Below are 26684 nucleotides of genomic sequence, written 5' to 3'. Positions count from 1 at the left end.
AACACTGAAGGTTATCCAGGACGTGGATAAATCCTGGCAGTTTGGCCTGTGAATCGGAAGTGTGAATATCTCCTCATCACTCCCTGATCCAAACATAACGGTGAACCAAGAATAGCATCTCACAATTGCTCAGTGTAGAAAACACAGATCATAGAACACTACAGCACAGTTCAGGCCATCCGGCCCACAATGTTGTACTGACCTTTAAACCGACTCCAAGATCAGTCTAGCCTTTCCCTTTCACACAGCCCTCTATTGATTCCACAACCTACAGATTTAGTTTCAAGGATTCTACAATTCATGTTCTCATTATTATTTTATTTACTTCTTTATTATTATTATTATTATTATTATTATTATTATTTTATTTACAGACTTTGTCTTCTCAGTCAGAAAAGTCCCTTCAGCCCATCTACTCCATGCCAAACCATTTAAACTGTCTAGTCCCATTGACCTGCACCTGGACCATAGCCGTCCATAACTCTCACATCCAAACTCCTCTTGAATGTTGAAATCGAGCTTGCATACACAACGTGGGCCGAAGGGCCTGTTCCTGTGCTGTAATGTGTAATGCCCTGGTTCACATTTTCACTGCTATGCTGTAAGTACTTCACTTAGCAGTTTGGTCTGTTCTGCTTTCAGCTTGTTTGGGTTATTGTTGAAGATAAGGGAGGAGGAATGTGAGCCATCCAGTTAGGATGGGAGAGCTGAGGGGAGCTTCTCTGGTGAGGGACACTAAGGCTGGGCTTGGGGCTTTTGTTTGGTGAGAGATGAAGAGAGAAGACGCCGGAGAGAAGAGGTTGTAGGATTCGACCTGAAGGGGACTGTGATTCGACGAAGCCAGGGGTGAGATCAGTCGAGGATTGGTGAATGTGACAAAACATTGTGCTCCAAGTTGTGCACATTTGACTGTTTAATTAAAATGGGCCCTTTTCCTTTTGGGTTTCTTTACTAACCCTTTATTTAAGATTCATAAATATAATTCCTTGAATCAAAGACGGTTTACTCTCTGTTATTTTGTGGCATTAATTTGTAACAGGGTAGCAAATTACACAGCGTCCACACAAACCAGGGTTTGGGTGGGAGGGCCATCTCAATCTCATGGGTTTGGTGGGACCGGAGGGTGTCTTCCCTGAATATACACAGCTAAGGGTTTCATATGTAACAGAGACCTTCCTTGAACTAATACTTATAAATATCCTTTCTGTAGCTAGGTGACCAAAACTGCACACAGTACCCCAAATTATGCCTCACCAACTGCAACATAACATCTCAACTCCTGTACTCGATACATTGATTTATCAAGGCCTATTTGCCAAAGGCTCTCTTTACGACCCTATCTACCTGTGATGCCACTTTCAAGGAATTATGGATCTGTACTCCCAAGAGTCTCTGTTCTACTACACTCCTCAGTGCCCTACCTTTCACCGTGTAAGTCCTAACCTGGTTGGTCCTCCCAAGTGCAAGGCCTCACACTCGTCTGCATTAAATTCCATCGGCCATTTTCAGCCTGTTTATCCAGCTGGTCCAGGTCTTGCTGCAAGCTTTGATAGTCATTCTCACTGTCCACCAACACCACCCCCTCCGGTCTTATCAGTGATTCTGTAAAAATAAACAACAGGAAAGATACAAGAAGAATAACGATTCTGCACTCCAATCCAACATCGGAGGAAGCAGCAGAATTTCTACTTCTACATTCCATATTGAACTAGTGAGCTGCCTTGTCTCCCATCAGAGGCCAACCTGCAAAGCCCATTACTATACTTCTCATCAAAGACTCCTCTACATTCTGCCCACTTTACGGCACAATACAGGCCTTGGGCTCACCATAATGTGCTGACCTCTTAACCCACTCCAAGAGCGATCTCACCCTTCCCTCCTACATAGCCCTCCATTTACCTATCACCAATCTGCCTATCTTAGCGTTTCCAAACTGTCCCTAATCTCTCTGCCTCTACCAGCACCCCCGGCAGCACGTTCCACACACCCACCACTCTCTGAAATCCCCCTCTATACTTCCCTGCAAACATGTTAAAATTATGTTCCCCCCCCCCACTTTAATCCTGACGATGTAAGGTGCAATTTGTGTAGCTTTCATCAAAGAAACTCTCTTCACCAAACCCTACCTGAACTCACAATACCCTCCCATCTCTTTCAAGTCTCCGAGCTTCAGCAGTAAATTGGTTTAATCAGACACACTGTAATCATGCCTTTCTTTTCCTTTTCATCCTTGCACTCAACAGACAGAGATGTGAAATGAAAATGCTCATTTTACAAGCGCCAGAGAGAATGATTAAGAACTGTATTTTGTACCCGGTGCACAGTTCAACAAGGCTGCAGATTTGTCACCAAAAATTGTTCCTTTAATTTTGTCTTCTGCTGTTAACCCTTTGTGCATCTGGAAGACCATAGGAGCAGAATTAAGCCCTTTGGCCCATTGAGTCTTCTCCATAATCCCATCATGGCTTATTTATTACCCTCTCAACCCTATTCTCTTGCCTTCTCCCTGTAATTTTTGACATCCTTACTAATCCGAAGCCTATCAACCTCTGCTTTAAATATACCCAGTGACTTGGCCTCCACATCCGTATGTGGCAATGAATATTACTGATTCACCACCCTCTTGCTAAAAAAAATCCTCCTCATTTCTGTTCTAAATGGAAATCCTTCCATTCTGAGGCAATTCCCTCTGGTCCTAGACCACCTCCCCCCCCACTATAGGAAACATCATCTCCGCATCCACCCTTTCTGGGCCTTTCAGTAATCGGTAGGTTTCAATGAGATCCCCCCCTAAGTTCCAGCGAGTACAGGCCCAGCACCATCAAACAATCCTTATATGATAAACCTTTCAATCCCAGAATCATTCTTGTGAACCTCCTTTGAACCCTCTCCAACATCAGCACATCCTTTCTTAGATAAGGGGCCCAAAACTGTTCACAATACTCCAAGTGAGACCTCACCAGTGCCTTATAAAGCCTCAACATTACATCCTTGATTTTATATTCTAGTCCTCTCAGAATGAATGCTAACATTGCGTTTGCCTTCCTCACCATCACCAACTCAACCTGCAAGTTAACCTTCAGGTAATCTTGCACAAAGACTCCCAGGTACCTTTGCGTCTGAGAATTTTCAATTTTCTCCCCGTTTAAAAAATAGTCTATGCTTTTATTCCTTCTACCAAAGTGCACGACCATACTCTCCCTGACAATGTATTCCATCTGCCACTGTTTTGCCCATTATCCTAATCTCTCCAAATTCATTTGCAGCCTCCCTACCTCCACAGCACTACCCGCACCTCCACCTATCTTCTTATTGTCAGCAACCCTGGCCACAAAGCCATTAATTCTGTAATCCAAATCATTGACATACAATGTAAAAAGAGTCAGTCCCATCACTGACCCCTGTAGAAGACCTCTAGTCTCCAGCAGCCAATCAGAAAAGGCTCCTTTTATTCCCACTATTTGCCTCCAGCCAATCTGCAAATGTTCTATCCATGCTAGTATCTTTCCTATGATACCATGGGATCTTATCTTGTTTAGCAGCCTCATGTGTGGCACCTTGTCAAAGGCCTTCTTAAAATTCAAGTACATAACATCCACCTATTCTCATTTATCTATACTGCTTGTTATTTCTACAAAGAATTCCACCAGCTTTGTCAGGCAAGGTTTTCCCTATTTTATCATGTGCCTCAGTACCCCAAAATCACATCCTTTAACAATCGACTCCAACATTTTCCTAAATAGTGAGGTAAGACTAAATGGCCTATAATTTCCTTTCTTCTGCCTCTCTCCCTTCTTGAAGAGTAGGGAAATTTGCAATTTTCCATTCCTCTGAAACCATGCCAGAATTTGGTAATTCTTGAAAGATCATTGATGATGCCTCCACAATCTCTTCGGCCACCTCTTACATAACCTTGGGGTGTAGTCCATCTGGTCCAGGTGACTTATCTACCTTCAGACCTTTCAGCTTCCCAAGCACCTTCTCACTAGTAATAGCAACTACACTCACGTCTGGCCCCAGACTCTCTCAAACATCTGGCATACCACTAGTGTCTTCCTCAGCGAAAACTGACACAAAATACTCATCAGTTCATCCACATTTCCTTGTCCCCATTACTACCTCTCCAGCACCATTTTCCAGGGGTCTGATATTACTCTCACCTCTCCTTTCCTGTTTATATATCTGAAAAACTGTTTGGTATGCTCTATCATATATTACCCTGTGATTCATTTACTTACAGGCTTCCACAGTAGAACAGAGAAATGCAATAGAATCAATGAAAAACTACATATAAGTGTAAACAACCATCATGCAAAAGAAGGCAGACTGCGTAAACACAAAAATAAATCTAATATAATATTCTACATAAATAGATATTTAGATAAGTAAATAAATGGTTGATGATGAGAACATGAGTTGCAAAGTTCTTGAAAGTTGCAGAGATGAGGAGGAAGTTCCTTTAGCCAGAGGGTCGTGAATCTGTGGATTTCATTGTTGCTAGTGTTTTGATTATCCCAGTGGACCTGGAGTCTCAAAGCACTGGCCTTCAGGCCTCGAACTCCAGACTCGCCGATGACGGGACTTGAACAGTAGGCCTTGAACTCTGGCATCGCCAGTCCTCGTCCCCAGGGGGAATAGTCCTCGTGCCTCCTGCCTGCACGGAGTTGGGATCATGGAAACCCCCGTCAGAATTATTTTAATGTTTTGAAGTTACAAAACATAACACTCCGTTACATGTCTATGTCACTGGCCTTTGAATGTGGAGCAGAGGCCTAGGCTCCAGCCTAACCACTAAATCCTCCACATTCCTGTCCCTAAAACCTGACCTGACCCCCTAACTCCCCTCTCTGTCCCCAGAACCAGCACTACAGACTTAAAACAAATACAACAATTATTAGAATTACATTTAATAGACATTGGAATGGGGACAGAGCCAGGAACAGATTAGTGCAAGCAAATGGGATGAGCTCAGGAAGACATCTTGATCAGCATAAACCAGTTGGGCTGAAGAACCTACTTCTGCCCTGAATGTCTCCACATCTCCACCCCTTTGTTCAATACCTTCTGTGATCCAGTCTCCAAAACCCTGTGGAGTAGAGGATTCCAGTGATTTAATACCCTCATGTGTTGGCTTCTGGTCACAAATCCCAGGATTCTGAAAAGCTGATTAAATGCTGAGTGCTTTCAGCTTTTTCTGTTTTTTTTCCCAATATTTATGCCTTTGGAGATTGTTTCAGTAATTTTTTTTGATGTGTTTCGTGGATGTAATGCCAAGGCTTTACAAGGCATTGGACAGACATGTATTTAAAGAGGACATTGACAGATTCTTGATAAATCAGGGAGTGAAAGGTTATGGGGAGAAGGCAGGAGAAGTGAGTTGAGAGGAATTGGATCAGCCATGATGGTGATGGGTCGAATGGCCTAATGGCCTAACTCTGCTCCAATGTCTTCTTATATATATATATATATATCTTGATAATACATTTACTTTGAACTTTTATGACACTTAATAGAACAATTACAAGTAACAAGTTTCATGCCTCATTCTTGACTTCAGGAGAACCTCTGAATCACAGAAGCACTAGGATCCTACAGTAGTTTCCAGGCAAAGGAGCCAGCTACAGGGTGCTGACTGCTGTTCCTGAGTTCCTGCACCTCCCCGTGCTATTTTGAATAAGGATTTAATATCAAAAATTTTTATTGCAGAAAAGCCTTTGACTTTTTCTGTGATCACCATTCCATGTAATACGAGCCCTTGAGGTCTTTGATATTTGGGCTGAGCTTTTGAAATGAGTCACCAGTTCACTCAGTCACTGTCACCGGCCGTTTACACCTCCTTGTAGTCAATAAATCCTTCTCTTCACCTTTGCCACACTTAATGTGCACATTAATATGCCTGCTCTCTGTCATTTGCATCTAATTAGCATTATCAGCCTGATTTGTTTCTGCTTCAGGTGAGGATGTACTCGGAGAAAGAGCAGCCTTTCTGAACTGTCAGAAAGTTCTTATAGTGTGTAGAACGCAACAGTACAGGCCACTTGCCCCAGACGATGTGCCCATCTTTTAACCTACACCAAGACCAATGTAACCCTTCTTGACATCTCCATTTCTCTCTTCCTTTTATCCACGTGTCTATCTAAAAGTCTCTTGAATATTCCTAATGTATCTGCCTCTGTCACCACCCCTGGCACCGCCTTCTTCTGTATAAAAACAGATCGATATGAGTTACAACGTGATACAGACAGGATGCAGAGCTGGGCTGACAGGAGGCGTCACCCCAGACTTCTCTTCCAACACCTTAAACTTATGCCCCTTTGTATTAGCCAGTTATGCCCTGGGAAGAAGTCTCTAGCTGTCCTCTCGATCTATGCCTCAACACCCTGTACACCTCTATTAAGGTCACCTCTCATCCTCCTCTGCTCCAAAGAGAAAAGCCCCAGCTCACTCAGAAGACATGCTGTCTAGTCCAGGCAGCATCACGGGAAATATGCTCTGCACCCGCACGAAAGCCTCTACATCCTTCCTGTAAGAGTCCATCAGTAAGGACCCTCACCATCCAGGACATACCCTCTTCTCATCACTGCTTTCGGGACAGAGGTGCAGGAGCTTGAAGAGACACACAGCATTTAAGAGCAGCGTTTTCCCCTCTGCATTCAGATTTCCAAGCCTCATTATTCCTCTTTTGTACTATGAAATTATTTATTTATTATAACAACTAATGGTAATTGTTATGCGTTGCCCTGTACTACAGCCACAAAAGAGCAAATTTCATTACAATACTGTATCTTTGATAATAAATCTGATTCCAATTCCAAATCCGATTGTGATTGTAAGACCATAAGATATAGGAGCAGAAGGCCATTCAGCCCATTGAGTCTGCTCCGCCATACAATCATGGGCTCATCTAATTCTTCATTTCTTTCTGCAGATTTTGCTGGACTCTCTATGTTCCTCCAGCATTTTGTGTTTTGCTTGGATCTAAATCATTAGTTATTCTGAAAACAAGAAATTGTCCTACTGGGATTTTCTAGACACTAGACACTAGAACACTACAGCACAGTACAAGCCCTTTGGCCCGCAATGTTGTGCCGACCCATATATTCCTTAAAAAATGTACTAAACCCTCACTACTCTGTAACCCTCAATTTTTTCTTTCATCTGTGTGCCTGTCCAAGAGGCTCTTAAATACCCCTAATGTTTTAGCCTCCACCACCATCCCTGCAACTCATTCCAGGCACCCACAACCCTCTGTGTAACAAACTTACCCCTGATGTCTCCCCTAAACTTCCCTCCCTTAACTTTGTACATATGCCCTCTGGTGTTTGCTATTGGTGCCCTGGGAAACAGGTACTGACTATCCACCCTATCTATGCCTCTCATAATCTTGTAGACCTCTATCAAGTCCCCTCTCATCCTTGTACGCTCCAAAGAGAAAAGTCCCAGCTCTGCTAACCTTGCCTCACAAGACTTGTTTTCGTTTGTGCTTGGTTGATGCATTTTCAGACCTGAAGTAGCCATCTCAGTCTCCTTCAGAGGCACCCTTGTGACGTGTCCATCACCTTCCAGAATTTGACTTGTTTCCAGAGGAATGGTCTTTGCTTCACAGCTCTTGTGTCTTTCTGTAGCTCATTAATTAACTAATCACTCCTTTCAAAACACGTCCTAAGTGATTAATTGCACTCCTTAGTGCTAGAGCCACAATGCTTTATTTCTGGAGCCTCTCATACTTCTGAACGTTACTAACCCTCGTATCTACCTACTCATCTAGACTGACCTTTTCAACTGCTCATGGCATAGCGGTAGGTGGAATAAATATTTTTCTCACATGCTCCAGTTTCCTCCTACATCTCAAAGATGTGAAGGTTGGGAGATTAATTGGCCACCGTAAATCACCTCTAGTGTGTAGGTGTGTAGTGTTGTGTAAGATGTTGAAGTTGTATAAGATATTGGAGAGGTCAAATCTAAGGTATTATGTGTAGTTCTGGCCACCTACCTACAGGAATGATATAAATTAAGGCAGAAAGAGTGCAGAGAAACTTACAAAGATGTTGCTAGGACTTGTGGGCATGAGTTATTGGGAAAAGGCTGAATAGGTCAGAACTTTATTTCCTGGAGCTTAGGAGAATGAGAAAAGATTTGATAGCGGTTACCAGGAGTCTCTATGACTCTATGAGAAATTTGGATGAGAAGGGTATGGAGAAATCTGTTTCACATGCAGGTTGATGGGACTTGGCAGAATAATAGTTTGGCACAGTCTAGATGGGCTGAAGGACCTGTTTCTTCTGTTGTAGTGCTCTATGACTCTATGATATTATCTAGAGATAGGGTAAATGCAAGCAGGCTACTTTTTCCATTGAGGTTGGGAGAGACTGGAACTAGAGGTCATAGGTTAAGGGTTAAAGGTGAAATGTTTAAGGGGAACTTCTTCACTCAGAGGGTGGTGAGAGTGTGGAATGAGCTGCCAGTGGAAATGGTGGATTCAGGTTCGATTTCAACATTTAAGAGATGTTCGGACGGTACGTGGATGGGAGGGGTATGGAGGACAATGCTGCAGGTGTGGGTTGATGGAACTGGGTAGAATAACAATTCAACATGGACTAGATGGGCCAAAGAGCCTGTTTCTGTGCTGTAGTGCTCTGTAAGTCTATAACTCTATTTGTGGTAAAATCCGAGGAAGTTAAAAGGAACACAAGGAGAATAAATGTCGGACCAGTGTAGGATTACTGTAAATGAACGTTTGATGGTCAGCACGGAGTCAGTGGGCTGAAGGGTCTGGTCCCTTGCTGTATCTCTTGATGATAGCGTAGAAGATTGACATGGGTTACCACGTGATTGTCATGGTCCGGTCCGTGAAGTCCGCATTCGGACTCACGGTCCGGTCTGTGGACTCCAGACTCCGGGTCTTCTGGCTGTCCCTTGTCTCATTTGGGGGCTTAATCGTCAGCACCTGATTCTCGTCTTGGGGCCAGGAATATAAATGGACCTGGGTTCAGGTGTAGGTGCTGGTTTGTTTTGTTGGTATCCTGTCCTTGCCATTACCCTATGGTGGGATCTGGCCCTCCTGGTCCTTGCCTATGTTGGGTAAGTCAGGCTGTCATTGCTGTTACCCTGAGGCTGGACTGTTCCCTTCCTTCCCTCTGAAGCCCGGCCAGAAGCTGTGTCTGCAACCCCTACCTGAAACCCTGCTGCACTTGCTTCTGGAGCCTTGCCCTTCTGTGCCCCTGCCTGTCTGTGTCCATGCCTTCGCTAGGTAGATCTGGCTGCTTTTCTGCTACCTAGTGTTGGGAATTGTCTTGTCATGTTCAGTGTTGTGTGTAATGAGTCCTGACCCTATGTCCTATACCCAAGGAGGGGTCCTGGCTTGGTGTTCCATGTTCCTGTCTCTCCCTTGACCAAGGCTCTGTGTTCTTGTCTTGTTGATGTGCCTCGCCCAGCCCAGGAGTACCTTGCCCAGCCTGGTGCTGGGATTCCCTTGTCCTGTCCAGGAGTCTCACATCCAGTCCTCTGCCTCTCCTTGTCCTGTAGCCACGTCTTGTCCTCGCCTGGTTCTGGAGTCTGAGCCCGAGTCAAGACCCAGGTTCTGGGTCCTTGCCAGTCTCTGGCTCGGAGTCCAAGCCCAGGCTCCTAGTTCCCAGTTCCATGTCCTGGTTCTGCTATTCTTGGCAAGTCCTAGCCCAGGCCTGGAGTCCTTATCTCGTCTGGGGCCTTTGTCATGTCTAGCCTCCTTTGTTCCTCACTTCCCTTGCTTCCTTCTCATGCCTAGTCCTGTTCCTGGTAGTTCAGTGCCTGTCTTGCATTTGGGTCCGCTCTCAACACCCCCCTTATGACAGTGATACAGACAGGGCGCAGAGCTGGGCTGAGAGGAGGCAGATTGATTTCAATCTGGAAAGTGTGAAATGATACAGTTTAGAATATTGAAATTAAGTGCAGAGTACAGGGTGAATGGCAGGATTCTCGGGAGGCGGTGGGGGGGGGGGGGGTCTGTGTCGATAGATAGATAGATAGATACTTTATTCATCCCCATGGGGAAATTCAACTTTTTTTCCAATGTCCCATACACTTGTTGTAGCAAAACTAATTACATACAATACTTAACTCAGTAAAAAAATATGATATGCATCTAAATCACCATCTCAAAAAGCATTAATAATAGCTTTTAAAAAGTTCTTAAGTCCTGGCGGTAGAATTGTAAAGCCTAATGGCATTGGGGAGTATTGACCTCTTCATCCTGTCTGAGGAGCATTGCATCGATAGTAACCTGTCGCTGAAACTGCTTCTCTGTCTCTGGATGGTGCTATGTAGAGGATGTTCAGAGTTATCCATAATTGACCGTAGCCTACTCAGCGCCCTTCGCTCAGCTACCGATGTTAAACCCTCCAGTACTTTGCCCACGACAGAGCCCGCCTTCCTTACCAGCTTATTAAGACGTGAGGCGTCCCTCTTCTTAATGCTTCCTCCCCAACACGCCACCACAAAGAAGAGGGCGCTCTCCACAACTGACCTATAGAACATCTTCAGCATCTCACTACAGACATTGAATGACGCCAACCTTCTAAGGAAGTACATTCGACTCTGTGCCTTCCTGCACAAGGCATCTGTGTTGGCAGTCCAGTCAAGCTTCTCGTCTAACTGTACTCCCAGATACTTGTAGGTCTTAACCTGCTCCACACATTCTCCATTAATGATCACTGGCTCCATATGAGGCCTAGATCTCCTAAAGTCCACCACCATCTCCTTGGTCTTGGTGATATTGAGACGCAGGTAGTTTGAGTTGCACCATATCACAAAGTCCTGTATCAGTTTCCTATACTCCTCCTCCTGTCCATTCCTGACACACCCCACTATGGCCATGTCATCAGCGAACTTCTGCACATGGCAGGACTCTGAGTTATATTGGAAGTCTGATGTGTACAGGGTGAACAGGACCGGAGAGAGTACGGTTCCCTGCGGCGCCCCTGTGCTGCTGACCACCGTGTCAGACCTACAGTCTCCCAACCGCACATACTGAGGTCTATCTGTCAAGTAGTCCACTATCCAATCCACCATGTGAGATCCCTCAAAGTTGCCACACAAGTTGATAGAGTTGTTAAGAAGATGGATGTTGTGTTGGTCTTCATTGCTGAGGGACTGAGCTCGAGCCACGAGGTACTGATACAGCTCTATAAAGCACTGGTGAGATTGGGTTCAGTTCTGGTCGTCTCATAGAAAGGATATGGAAACTTTAGAGAGGGCACAGAGGAAATTTACCGTGATGGATTAGTGAACGTGTCTTATAGAAGGGTGAGGAAAGATTGCGCAAGCTAGGGTTTTCTCTTTGGCACAATAGAGAATGAGCAGTGATTTGATAGAGTTGTATAAGATTATGAGAGACAGATAGAGTAGGCAGCCAGCACTGTTTCTTGGGTGACAATGGCCTATGCAAGGGGACAAAAATTTAAGGTGAGTGAAGGAAACGTTAGGGGAGATGTTTTAACACAGAGTGGTAGGTGCCTGGAACACAGTTCCGGGCTGATACAATAGGCACATTTAAACGATACTTAGATAGGCACATGGATGTAAGAACAATGGAGTTTTATAGGCTATGTTGGAGAGAAGGTTTAAATTAAGGTTTATATAGATCAGCACAACATCGTGGGCTGGAAGACATGTTGTATTGTGCTATATTGTCTATGCTTCACATTCTATTTTCTAAACTCTATGACTCTCTGAACTCTAGGATGAACTTCCTCAAAGACTACCAGACAAGCACCCAAGGGACAACATGGCAGCATAGTGGTGTAGTCAGTTTGCAGCATGAGCTGTACGACAGGGTACAATTCCTGCCGTTGTCTGTAAGGAGCTTGTACGTTCTGCCTGTGACCGTGTACATTTCCTCCAGGTGCTCCTGTTTCCTCCTACATTCCAAAGATGTACAATTGTTGTTAGTGAGTTGTGGACATGCTATTTTAGCACTGGAAGCATGGCAACATCTGTAGGCTACCCAGCACAATCCTTGCTGATTTGATTTGATGCAAATGACACATTTTGCTGTATTTTTTGACAAATAAAACTAATCTTGTTAATTGTTAATCTTTTTAATCTCTTTACATCCATCATAATGAAGTGCTTTGAGCGGCTGGTTATAGCTCGAAACAACTCCCACCTCGGTAAGGACCTAGGCATGCTTCAGCTCACATATCACCACAACAGGTCTACAGCAGACACCATCTCGCTGACTCTCCACTCTGTTCTGGGTCGTAACATGTACATCATTGACTACAACTCAGTGCTCAATACCATCACCTCCTCAAAACTAACCGTCAAGCTTCAAGACCTGGGCCTCTGTACCTCCCTCTTCAATTGGGTCCTCCATTTCCTCACTGGGAGATCACAATTAACTACCTCCTCCTCACTGATCATTAACACAAGTGCATCTCAGGACAGCAAGCTTAGACCCTGATCCTACTCTCTCTGTACATATGACTGTGTGGCTCAGCACATCTCCAACTCTACTGCCATTGGTGGAATCACCCATGGTGATGAGGAGCTGAACAGGATTGAGATATGTCAGCTGGTTGAGTGATGTCATAACAACAACCTTGCACTCAACGTCAACAAAGACAAAGAACCAGTTGTAGTCTTCAGCAAGGGCAGATCAGGCAAACATACACCAGTCCTCAGTGAACTGTGAGCAATGTCAAGTTCAGGAGTGTAAACTGGAGGATCTATCCAGGGCCCAGCAGAACCTGTGACCATGTGGGTTTCCTCCGGGTGCTCTGGTTTCCACCCACATTCCAAAGATGTGAAAGTGTTGTTAGTGAGTTGTGGACATTGCTATTTTGAAACTGTAAGCATAGCCACATCTGTAGACTGCCCAGCACAACCCTTGCTGATTTGATTTGATGCACACCAACATTTCTATGTTTTAGATTCATTATGTCATTGAAGACTCTGATAAACTTCTACAGATGTGCAAGAGAGCATTCTGATGGCTTGTATCGTAGCCTGGTACAGGAACCCCAGTGTACAGGAGCACAAGAGTGTTGGACTCTGCCAGCTGTATCATAGATACATTCTCCCCACTATCAAGGACATCTACAAGAGGCAATGAAGACAAAATAGACTCTCTAAACACTGGACATCAGTGCCAAAGAAAGGCATAACCAGAAGCAAGTCCAAGAGGTGGGCCATTGTGGTCCATTGCTGATGTAGGGTTAGGGTTGGGCAGGTTGGTTCAAGAACCTGATGATTGAAAGAAAGTGGCTTTTCCTGAACCTGGTGGTGTGGAACTTCTGATTTCTGCACGTCCTGGCTAATGGGTAGCAACAAGAAGAGGGCATGACGTGGATGGTAAGATCCTTAATGATAGATGCCACCTGTGTTTATGCTACAGATGCCCTTCATAAAACCCAGAGTCACTCAATACAAACAGGCCTTTCGTCCCTGCCATGTCCATGCCAACCAATATGCACCCATCTGCACCAACCATATTTCGTCTGCAGCCTTCTCTGGAGATTCAAGTGATTATCAAGACACCTCAGAACCTCTGTCTCCATCACCCCACGAGGCTTCATTGCTGTACAGCGCTTCAGGACATTTCAATAACAGGGAATGCTGTATAAACACAGATGCTTTCCCCACTGATAGAAATATAAAGGTGACAGATAAAGAGCATGGAAAATTCAGCTGTTGTGTTGTACACCCTTCTGCAAGCTCAGCACGGAGTATTGTGAGCAGTTTAAGAATCAGAATCGGGTTTATTATCATTGGCATACGTCGTGAAATTTGTTAACTTAGCAGCAGCAGTTCAATGCAATACATGAGAACTAAACAAAAAGAAGTCTGAATGACAGAACGTATATTTATGCATTTTAAATGGTTAAATTAAAAAAGTACGAAAAGAACTTTTGGAAAAGAGGAAAAAAAGTATTTGGGTAGTGTTCATGAGTTTAATGTGCATTTAGGAATTGGATGGCAGAGGGGAAGACGTTGTTCCTGAATTGCTGAGTGTGTGCCTTTGGGCTCCTGTATCTACTTCCTGATGGTGACAATGAGAAGAGGGCATGTCCTGGGTCATGGGGCTCCTTGATGATGGGAACTAGTTTTCTGAGGCACCGCTCAGACATCTACGAAGATGTCTTAGATATTATGGATGCTAGTACCCATGATAGAGCTGACTAATTCTACAACGCTCAGCAGTTTGCTACCATCCTATGCAGTTGTCCCCTGCACTCTACCCCCATACTAGACAGTGATGTAGCCAGTCAGAATGCTTTCCATGGTACATCTGAGTATTTTAGATGACAAACCAAACCACCTGAAACTTCTAATGAAATAGAGCTGCTGATTTGCTTTCTTTATAGCTGCATCAATATGTTGGGACCAGGTTAGATCATCAGCGGCTCCTTATCCAAGAAAGAATATGCTGGCATTAGAGACAGTCCAGAGGAGGTGCTCAAAAATGGTCCTGGGATGAAAGAGTTAATATATAGGAAGCATTTGATGGTCTGGGCCTGTACTTGCTGGAGTTCAGAGGAACAAGGGGGAATCTCATTTAAACCTACCGCATATCAGTGACCTGAAAGAACTTTTGAATAATAAGAAGAAAGCCTTCAGGTCTGGAGCTAGACAAGAATTGAAGGGAGTACAGAGTGAACTGAGGGTAAAGCTGAGGGGGGGCAAAGAATCCTACAAGAGGAAGCTGGAGTACAAGCTCCAGCCGAACAGCACAAGGGACGTGTGGTGGGCATGAAGCAGATCACTATCTTCAAGGTTAAGGAAAGGAAGATCAAGGGCTGCCTGGATAGGGCCAATGAATTGAACTTGTTTCTCAACAGATTCAGCACGAGACCTCCTGCTGTCCTCTCCCCCACTTGCCCAAACCACACAGCCTCCCTACCCCTGAAGCCTTCTCCCTCTACCCCTCCCTCCTCTCTGGTGAGTGCTTGTTTTCCAACCCCCCCCCCCAACTTTGGAGTATCCTGTCTCCATGGGGATGAACATCCTCTCCCACCTGATGGTAACTGCAGGTCAGGTTAAGAGACAGCTGGAGAGACCACGTCAAGGCAAGCCTACTGGCGCGGCCGGTATCAGCCCCAGGGTACGGAAGGTCTGTGCGAGCCAGCTGTCTGGTATTTTGCAGCATCTTTACAATCTGAGTCTGAGTCAGGAGAAGATACCAGTGCAATGGAAGACTTCCTGCTTGGTTCCTGTACCCAAAAAGGCGACTCCATCTGAAAATGACTACAGACCAATTCTCCTCACATCTCATGTGATGAAGGTGCTGGAGAGGCTGGTCCTGACTTACCTTGGACTGCAGGTAAGATCTTCATTGGACCCTCTACAGTTTGCCTACCAGCCTCATGTGGGAGTGGATGATGCCATCATCTACCTGTTGCAGAGACCCCACCCCCACCTGGATGATGCTGGGATCATTGTGACAATCACATATTTTGATTTCTCTAGTGCCTTCAGTACAATCCAGCCACTTCTCCTGAGTGAGAAGCTGTAAAGGATGGGTGTAGATAAACTCACTATCTCCTGAATTACTGACAGATGGACCCTAGTTTGTACGGCTGGGTAGTTCTCTGTCTGAGATGGTGGTGAGTGGCACTGGAGCACCATGAGGGACTGTCCTGTCTCCATTTCTGTTCACACTGTACACCTCAGACTGTCAGTACAACCCTGAGCCTTGTCACTTGCAGAAGTTCTCTGATGACTCTGTGGTGGCTGGGTGTATCAGAGACGGGCAGGAGTCGGAGTACAGAGGACTGGTGGACAGGTTGGTGGAGTGGTGTGGGAGGAATCAGCTGCTCCTGAACGTGGCTAAAACGGTGATTGATTTTAGGAGGAAGAGGACTGTGATGAGTCCTGTGTACATTCTGGGAGAAGTTGCGGTGGTGGAGAAGTACAAATACTTGGGTGTTCACCTCGACAACAGGCTTGACTGGAAATCCAACACCAGACTGGTTACAAGAAGGAGATGAGCAGACTCTTCTTTCTAAGGAAGCTGAGATCCTTCTATGTGTGCAGCAGGATGTTGTAATGAGTGCAGTCTTTGGTGCTTTATGTTGGGGGAGCAGCATCAATGCTGGTGATGCAGAAAGACTAACTTAACTCATTAAAAAGGCTAAATCCTTCCTTGACTACAACCCAGACTTTTTTGAGTTAGAGGTGGAGAGGAGCTCCCTAAACAAACTGTTATCCATTATGGACAATCTGGCACATCCTCTCCATGACCCATTGAATAAACAGTGGAGCCCCCTTTTGAACGGACTCATTCAGCTCTGCTGTCACAGGAATGCAAATGCAACAGTTCACCTCTGTGCGACAGAAAAACACACCTCATAGTGCAATAATTGCTGTCTTATTATTGCACATTGGGAAATTATTAGTGTATATTATTATTCTGCACTCTATTATTAAGTCTGCACACTGCTAAGTGTGTTTTTAAATGCTGCTGTAATGAAAGAATTTCCCACTCGGGATCAATAAAGTATTTATTATTATTATATTGAAAGGCCTGGATAGAGTGGATGTGGAGATGATGTTTCCTATAGGGGGGTGAGTCTAGGACAGGAGGGCACAGCCTCAGAATACAAGGTTATCCCTTTAGAACAGAGATGAGGAGGAAATTCTTCGGTGGTGAATCTGTGTAAGTCATAGTTACAGGCAGCTGTGGAGGCCAAATCATTGGGTGTATTTAAACCGGAAGTTGATAGGTTCTTGATTAGTAAGGACATCAAAGGTTATGGGGAGAAGGTAGGAGAATGGGTTTGAGAGGGAAAATAAATAAGCCACGATGGAACAACAGAACATATTAAATGGGCCAAGTGGCCCAATTCTGCTCATATGCCTTATAGTCTTATTTATGGTGTGTGTATATAACCCAGCGCAGTTATCTTCAGTAAAATAATGTACATCAATATAACTTGATAGTGCTGTTGACTGTACAGATTGTGCCCCTTAGAAATCTCATTACATCAGATAAAAGGGCCTTTGATTGCAAGTATTCTAACTCATTGCCATAGTGTAACTGGGATGCTAATGAATCTACAGCCTACTTATTTATGTATATGCTTTGCCAATATATTAATATAACTGAAGCTTATGATTTCTATCTTGACAGCTGTTAGCAATGTTTGTTTTTCAATAAACCAATTCAGTTGTGGCGAAGTCTCTAACACTGAATTTTACAGTGGAAGTGGGTGCCTCTGATTGGTGCATTTAGCTGTTTGATCCAATCAGAGTTGTAATCATGCAAATGACTAGTGTTAATATTCAGGAATATTAAACCACTTGACCTCTGCAGAGCAGTTCAGTTCTGCTGATGATTATAATGAACTTCAAGAATGGGAGGCAGGGTTCAAGTGAAGATCACTCCTGGAAAAGCTGTCCTTAACCCAGCTCTCAAGTCCTCGTGCCGTTGCCTTCTTCCTCGGGAGACTACTGTCAGAGCAGATCAGTAATGGCATCTCCACCTCACCAACAATCAAAGCAGTTACACCTCAAAAGTGTATGTTTAGCCCACTGCTCTACTCTCCCTACACTCATGCAACACAAGCACCTTCTATAAATGCCCCAGTGACACCACTGTTGTTGGCAGAATCTCAGATGGTGATGAGGAGACATAGATGAGTGAGATAGATCTGGCTGGTTGAGTGGTGTCACAACAACCACCTAAAAGTTCAAAGTTTGAAGGAAATTTATTATCACAGTACGTATATGTCACCATATATACCCCTGAGTGTCATTTTCTTGCAGACATTCACTGTAGAACAAAGGAATTGACAATCACACACAAAGATTGAGAAACGATCAATGTGCAAAAGGAAACAAGCTGAGCAAATATTAAATAAATAAATAACGCTGAGCACATGAGTTGTAGAATTCTTGAAAGTGAGTCCATAGGTTATGGAATCAGTCCAGTGCTAAGGTGTGCGAAGTTATCCATGCTGGTTTGGGAGCCTGATGACGATGGGTAATAACTGCTGCTGAACCTGGTGGTGTGCGATGTAAGGCTACTGTACCTCCTGCTCGAAGGCAGCAGGGACAAGAGAAGAAAGAACCTCACACTCAATGTGAGTAAGACCGAGGAACTGGTTGTTGACTTCAAGAAGGGGCAGTCAGGAGAACACACACTAGTCCTCATTAAGGGATCATCAGTGGGAAGGGTGAGCAGCTTCAAGTTCCTGGGCATCGAAACCTCAGGGAACCTATCCTTGGCACAATATATTGATGCAATCTTGAAGAGGTTATGCCAGCAGCAATGCTTCTTTAGGTGCTTAAAGACTCTAGCTTACTTCTAGAGGTGGAGAGCATTCCAACTGGTTGCGTCACTGTCTGGTTTGGAAGCTCCAATGCACAAGCTGCAGGGGGTTGTGGACTCAGCCATCTCCATCATCCCCATCATCGAGGACATAGGTGTTGCCTCAAGAAGGCAGCATCTATCTATTATCAATCTGTCTCGCCAATCCCTAAGGAAGGTAGATTGTGATGCCCATTTTAAGAGTCTGATAACAGTGGATAGAAGATGTCCTTGAGTCTGGTGGTACGTGCTTTCAAGCTTTTGTGTCTTCTGCCAAATGAGAAAGGGGAGAAGAGAGAATGATCGGTGTGGGAAGGGTCCTTGATGGTCTTGGCTGCTTTTCCAAGGTGGTGGGAGGTGTAGACAGAGTCGAGGGAAAGGAGGCTGGTTAGCATGATATGCTGAGTAGTGTCAACAATTCTCTATAGTTTATTGTGGTCACGAGCAGAGCAATTTCCATATCAAGGCTTGGTACAGTTGGATAGGATGCTTTCTAGGTGCATTGATATAAATTGGTGAGAGTCATTAGGGGCACGTCAAATCCGTTGAACCTTCTGATGAAGTGGAGGCATTTCTTTGGTGTTCAGAGTCTGCCTGCGTGGATTAGCATCCACTTTGTTGATGTTTACTCCTAGGAACTTGAAGCTCTCAAATCGAAAGAAGAGAAATGAAATGAAACAGAGTGTCTAACAGTTTAAAACCATTTCTGAATTGTTAAAGAAGTACTTCAAAAATATCACAAAAAATCTGATGTCAGTAGCAATGAAGATACTGCAACAGCCAAAGTGACTCTTGCAGCAAGTATAAAGAGAAAGATTTTAGTGCCACACATCAATTAAAAGATTGTGAGCTGAAGTGCTCAAAATGACACTCGACAAGACTCACACAATAACTGTTTCTGTGATTTAATACATTCAGCATTACACCTGCAAAGTAAATACCACACTAGAGTCAACATCTCACTTAATTTATTGTAGGTTAGAAATATTAAACATCACTCTGGTTAATGTTGGTGGGAAAGCAAAGCTGAAATGGCAAACTGTAGCAAAAAACATAACTGGTGATTCCGGACTTCATGGCCCGGTGTTTGGTGATTACTGTGTCTTGGGATTGATGCCAAGGATCGAGGTCTGAGGGTGATTTAGATGTCCGGAGGTTGAGGCCCATTAGTTGGAGCTGAGTTTGCAAATCTCTGCAAGTTTGCTGTTGCCCAGGGCCTACAGGAGGATGGATGTGTAGGGTAACTTAACTGGGAGTAATGTCAATAATTCACAGCCACTGATACTGAGTTGGGCTTTCACTTTAAGAGGCTGGTCTGACATAATGACAGGATTATGTCAAGTTTTTAGCATGCTTTTGTGCTTAGGTTTTTGGAGTTCAATAAAATATGTTACGGTTTCATTAAACAGAAAATGCCCCACTTAGTTTTATTTGTGAAAACCTACCTGGGTGTCCCCGATGCTCTAGGATGATACCAGAGTTACTATACATCTCGGCTTTGAAACTGCTGGAGCTTTAGGAGCAAAATGCTGTCGCTTGGTTTGTACAAGCTGTGGCCCAATTTGCTCTGCCAGAAATCACTGCTGACAACACCAAATTGTACTACTTGGTGGCATTGCTCTGCAATTCCACGGGTGCGAGAGTGGTAAGTGTACCAGAACACCCACCTGAAGACAATAAATACTGATCCCTGAAAATTCACCTTTGACGGACTTTTGGACTATTGATGTCTGAGCGCACTAAACAGTTGCTCTCCTTGCCCAGCCTCTGTGAAGGTAGGCCTTCTGAGCCACTGGACCAAATGCTGTCTCTCCTGGGAAATCACCGTCCTTGTTTTATTTTAAAAGAACTCTTCATGCAGCAAATGCCTGATCAAGTTCACATAGCCCTCGCTAATGCACCCCGGATGGACAATAGGGAGCTTGCTAAAATGGCTGATAGTCTAGACTCATCCACAGAGTGATGTATCATTTCTCCTCCTATCCCTGTCTCAGTAAGCCCAGACAACAAGGCCCCCAACATAAGGATGGTCACAGCTGTGAAACAGACAATATTGGACCTGTGTTTTTACCAAGCTCACTTTGGTACAAACACTATGAAGTGCCAACCGCCTTTCAGCTTTGACTGTGCCAGTGTATTGGGACATCAGAGGTCTGTGAACATCGTGGGTTTCAACTGCCAGGGTCATCTACTGTTCATTACAGACACCCTTTCAGGGCGACACTTCCTGTGTGATAAGGGTGCTCAAGTGAGTGTGCTACCAGCATCGCCTATTGATGAGAAGTCAGAGTGATGAAACCTCACTGGAGGCTGCCAACAGCAGCAGGATACAGAGTTATGGGACACGATGAGTGGGTGACGTTACACGTAAGACTTCGTTTTGTCTAAAGTGGCTAGACCTCTGCTCAGTGTAGATTTCATCTGTGCCCAAAGACTGGTAAGAACTGTCGGCTTGTGGATGTTAAGGCCTTTGGGTTGTTACCCTGATGCTCCAATAAGTTCCCCACTACGACTCTGTCAAGCGCATGCACCACCGCATGTGAGTTTACTCGACTGCTGGGTGAATTTTCAAACCTCACTAAGCCCACATTCTCCACTACAGTCACAAAACATGAGGTCAAGCACCAAATTCCCACAACTGGCCCACACCAGTCCATGCCCCCACGCATAGACTGGACCCAGAAAAGGGAGCAACTGCAAAGGCTGAGTTTGCCAACATGGAAAGACCTGGCAGTATATGCTGGTCGAATAGCCCTGGGTTTCACCCCTCCATATGGTCCCTAAGTGATTGCCACCCTTGTGGCGATTACCAACACCTTAATGAGGCCAGCCCCAGTCCCATACATCCAAGACTTTTTGTCACATTTAGCCAGAAAGTTAATTTTTTTCCAAAGTCAATCTAGTTAGTGGTGACCATCAGGTGCCTGTGTGCTCGGAGAACATCCCCAACACAGTTGTGAACACCCTGTTTGTCCTTTTTGAGTTTCTGTGCATGCCATTTGGACTGGAAAATGCAGCACAGACTTTCCAATGGCTGAAGGACTCTGCATTAAAAGACTTAGACTTTCTATTTGTTTACCTCGATGACAAACGTTGCCAGTGCATCTAAATCCGAACACGTATCTCATCTCCGCCCGTTTTTTGATCACCTAAGCCAACACAGATTGATTACTAATCCTGTTAAATGTCAGTTAGGGTTGTCAACCATTGACTTTCTCAGTCATTGCATCTCCACAGAAGGTGCAAAACCTCTCCTGTCAAAAGTAACCGCTATTATGGATTTCCCTCTACCCCACACTTATAAAAAAAACTACAGGAGTTTTTGGGTATGGTACATTTCTATTAGAGCTTCGTTACGTAATTGGGAGAAGTGAACATAATTCTCAACCACCAACATTTGAGTTGGGCTTTACTTTAAGAGGCCGGTCTGGTGTGATGATGATGGGGTTATTTAAAGTTTTTAGCATGCTTTTTAAGTTTTGGAGTTCAATAAGATGTGATGGATTTCATTTAACATAAAATGCCTCACTTTGTTTTATTGACTTGTCCTGGGGTTAAAGGACTGATGTATGTGCGTGGGTGGAAGAGAGGAAAGGGACTTGTTTTTGTTGTTTGTAGGGTTCTGTGTTGTTCTGCTGGCCATTGTGGGCTTGCTATGTCGTGTGGCAACATCTGCGGGCTGCCCCAGCACAGCTGCGGGTGTGTTGGTTGGTAACGCAAATGGCGCAGTTCAATAGCCACGTGACAAATGAACTTGAATCTTGAACATTTAGGTACTATATTTCACAGACTCTGGACTTTGCCAGAGCAGTTTACAACCAAAGTGCCATCATTGTTGTAATGTAGGAGAGGCGTAGACAGGATTCGTTCAGAATACAGTTTATTTATTCAGTACATCGAAACACACAGTGGAAATGCAATGTTTGCCTCTACAACCAACACAACCTAAGGAAGCGCTGGCGGCAGCCCACAGCAACACAAAACATAAACAACAAAAGAACCCCTTTCCTCCCTCCCTCCTGACCACCCACTCACGCACACACGCAGTCCTCCAACACCAGGACAGGCCTACTCCAGCCTCCATATCCATTGGATTCACACGTTTTGGGCCTTTGACATCACCAGGGGAGTCACAGACCTGAGGCCTCAGTCACTGGTCCTTGACTACTGGAAATCCAGACAAGACAGAAATGAGTCCACATTGACCATCAGCTACTCATTTATTCTAATCTGGTCTTAATTCCATTTTCTCACTCACCCCTCATTTTTGTCAGCTCCTTCCAGATTCTACCTGTCACCTACAAACTCGGGGCAACTTATAGCGTCTAATTAACCTGCCAGCTTGCAGGTCTTTGACAAGTGGGAGGAAACCAGAGCGTCAGGGAGAAATCTACATGGTCACCGGGAGGATGTGCGAATCCCTCCGCAGGATCAAACCCCAGTCTCCTGCACGGTGAGTCAGCAGCTCGACCGGCAGTGATACTACTCCCACTGATAGTTCAGTACACCTCATTGTACGAAGGATGTGGAAGCTTTAGAGAGGTTTGCCAGGATGCTGCCTGGATTAGAGAGTATGTGTCATTTCTCATTGGATAGGTAGTATTGAAAAAAGGTGTGTCCTGGATGGTGGGGTCCTTTCTCACGGATGCCGCTATCTTGACGCACTGACTATTGAAGATGTCCACAATACTGGGGAGGGTGGTGCCCATGATGGAGCTGGCTGAGTTTATAACCCTCTGCAGCTTTTCCTGATCCTGTACATTTGTACCTCCACATCAGAAGGTGATGCAACTAGTTGGATTATTCTCCACAGTACATCTGTAGACATTTGCTAATGTCTTGGTGACATACCTAATCTCCTCAAACACCAAATGAAGTATAGCCATTTAGTACGTGAGCCAGTAGGGTTGGTCAGTACCATCTGAGGGGAATAATGCTCATAGTGATTTTTGGCAAGGTATACATCTCTAGAGTTAGAAAATATGTGATAAGTGAAAATAAGTAATCACTTTTTGTATATATTCCATATTAACATCAGTACGGCAGAAAATGTTACCCCACCCCCCAAAAGGTAAAAAACCTCATTTGGAGAGATTTCTGGAGTTTTATCAATGTCATATTTTCCATATTGTTGTATCAAATCAAAACAATCTTAAGCTTTTGTCATAGCATATGGAATTACAGTACAATAATTCAAATGTGGGGTTCCACACGGCCGTAACCTAGGCCCCATTTGGTTGTAAAATGAATATATTTAATCAAAGACTGCTTTGCATACTTTGTTTTCCATACTTTCATAACCTATTAATAATCATAATAATTTTCCATGTCTTCCACATCTTCATCTGAAGTTTCCACACTCTCTGAGGTGGATGCCTGGTTCTCACAGTCTGCCAGTCTACACATGTCAGTACACCTGAGGCCATTTGCAACACATATACATCTTGAGAGTGAACATTTTTTTGGACAGTTACAGGCCAGTAGATCCAGGATGGCATCGGGTGCTGGCTGGCCTTCCATCCAGTGCACCACCAACTGTTCAGCTTCCTCTTCATTCTCCATCTTCCATCCTCTGCCAGCAGGGCTTGGCACTTGTGGGTCCTTCTCCAAACATCTTCTCCATATACCAGCCTGGTAGATGGCTCGTTGAGCATGTTTTGTTAAGCAGTCCTTGCATGGTGGGAGTTGATGACTTTTGATTTTACCTTTTTTGGCACAGAAAAGGTGATACCTGAGCTCATTGACCTTGGTGGTCGATGCTTTCGGGGCATACAGGAGACATGTAAATGCCTCCAGTTTGTCCATCAGTTCTGGGGAGAGGTTCCATTCCTGACCCAACTCTAAGAATGTGTCCTGAGTTTCCCTGTTGCTGGTCAGAAGCTTTAGGGCCCTTGTCTTCCCTTTGCCTGCAAGAGCGCTTATAGTGTCACATCTTGTATAGGCATGCAACCCAATGAGAGCCCTACAAACCTTTATGCCAACAGTGGCAGCAACCTTCCTGATGTCTACAAGCCTTGTACAGGTTCTAGTGCCACACTTCAGGAACAATCTTGACACAAAATGCTAAAGACATGATAAAGAAATCTGTGTCTTCTGAGGAGATCACTACAGACTGGTATCCCTCTCTTGTGGCATGGGCAGCATGGAGAAGTAGGCGGCCATCTGCTTCTTCTTGTTGACACTGAAGAGCTGACACCTCCTCACTGTTTTGAGATGTGATTCTGTAACATTTGTCATTCACAGTTGCATACAGAATCTTCTCCTGTAGCTTTGCTCAGTACTCCGCCTTCCTCCATTCATGGACTATGAAGCTAATGAGACTATTTTTGTTACTGACTTTGGTCAGGAAGCTCCTCCACTGCCTCACCATCTGTGTGCCTGTGATACCTTGCAACTCATGACCAGTCTCTTCACCCCACAGAGATCTTTCACTATTCTTGATAGAGTTCTCCTTGTGTGTGTCGAACACAACATCTATTCTGCTACTCTGACTGCCTTCCCTCAGAGCCATACCCAGAATTGTTGTGGCAACATCTCTGAAAGTAACTTGATCACCCTCACTCTTTGGACCAAGTTCATTCCATCAACCACTGTAGCAGAGTTTCCTGGGAGTTGCTCTTCCACTGCTACATTTTTCTGCAAGGTTGTGGCTAAAGTAGCTTTATTTGTCTTTCTCAGCAATCCTTCTGGTGTGGACAGGGCCTGATATGTGATGAAGTCTGATCTACGATCTTATCGAAATTAGTTGCCTTGACCCTCCAAACTTTGAGATCCCTCTGTAGAGCTTGATTTTCCAAGACAATGTCCCTTAACGATACACTTTCAGGAACCATTAATGATTTTCCTTTGTCATCTGGGAATATATCTCCTGAATTGTCCAGCTCAGATTTCGGTTTCCTACGAATGTGCTTCCTTGTAGACTCTTGCAGGAGTGTAACTCCACAGGAAAGATTCAAGTTTCGTGACCAAAGAAGTAACTTGTACAATCATCTTGTTGGGTATGATATCAGTTCTGATATACTTGAAAAGGTCTTTATAGGCTTCCCTTTCTATCCTTTTATACAGTTCACCACCATCTGTTTCATCATCATTCTCTTTGTACTCAGGTTTCTTTTTCTTGATTCTGGTATAATCCTTACAGCATGAAACATGATCGTGGGCCTCTGCAGCAACTATGTCTCTGCTTGCTCTTTTCATTTTCCTTTTGGGTTGCACATTTTCGTAGTGTTTGGTAGGCTCTGAGTTGTACAGCTTGTGTAAGCTTTTCATGTGTCTTGGAACCCTTCAGAAATTTCACCTTATTACAAAAACATGCAGATGTGATCATACACCCTTGCTTCTGATGAAGATCTCCTACTTAGCCTTTTAACGTACAGGTATTCTCACCAGCTTCATCAGTGATGCTTTCCTTGGCCTTCCTTTTCGGAGTCTCTAAGTCTCTCTTTGTGGTGAAGAGGCTTTGGCACTTTCGGTGATAGTAGATTCTTGGGACTTCTTTTTCTCCAAGTTCTTTAGCAACGTCTGAAACAGGGGCATAGTTTCTCACTTTAGCTGCTTCAAGTAATGTCTTGCAGGATCCATAGACTTGAGGACTAACTAAATGGCCATCATCTCCTTTTGATGTTTTCCGGTGTATGATACACTGCTTCTTAATAGATTCTTTGTGTTTATGGCTCTCCATTCTGAAGCACTACTCCAGATCTAAATCTACTCTACTCTTCTCTCTCCTCTATTGTGTAGGACTATCCCCCACCACAATACCTGAAATAGAAAAAAATCACATTAACAGTGCTGGTGAAAAAAGCACCTGCTGCAAAGGTGATATAAATGCGTGTATAAATGGTGATATACAAGATATAAATGTGAAACAGAACGTGAAAACAGAAGTACATCTTATGTATAGTCACTGTGTTGTCACTGCCAGTAATAGATAACATTTGTAGAGATGCTAATTTTAACAACTTTTCTGAAAAACATATAGTCTGAACAATATTCCCCCAATTTTCAGAGACAAAGCGTTAATAATAAGAGAGAACCATCAGTTTGAAGTAGAATGCTTTATTCTGTGCTGTGTATAGTTTTGAAAAGTGTGTTTTGGCATGGGGTTATAAATCGAGTGATTACACACAGAAAGCTACCACCGCGGCAATGCCATCACATATTTTCTAGAACTAGGGGTGTATACCTTGCCAAAAATCACTGTAAGAATTATTCACCCCCACTGGTGGTTCAAATTTGGGGTCCTGGCTCACAGACTAATTGGTGTGCCTTGTAATTTCATCCTTGTTGGGTCCAGGATCAATCTTCAGAGATGTTGACACCCAGGAACTTGAAGCCGCTTATTCCCTGGACCCCTCTCTACCCCACACCCAGTGTCCCGAACTCTTCTCTACCCCAC

The sequence above is a fragment of the Hemitrygon akajei genome, chromosome 10 (genome assembly GCF_048418815.1).
Source record: "Hemitrygon akajei chromosome 10, sHemAka1.3, whole genome shotgun sequence".
Classification (NCBI taxonomy): domain Eukaryota; kingdom Metazoa; phylum Chordata; class Chondrichthyes; order Myliobatiformes; family Dasyatidae; genus Hemitrygon; species Hemitrygon akajei.
Note: the sequence above shows the minus strand (reverse complement) of the source record.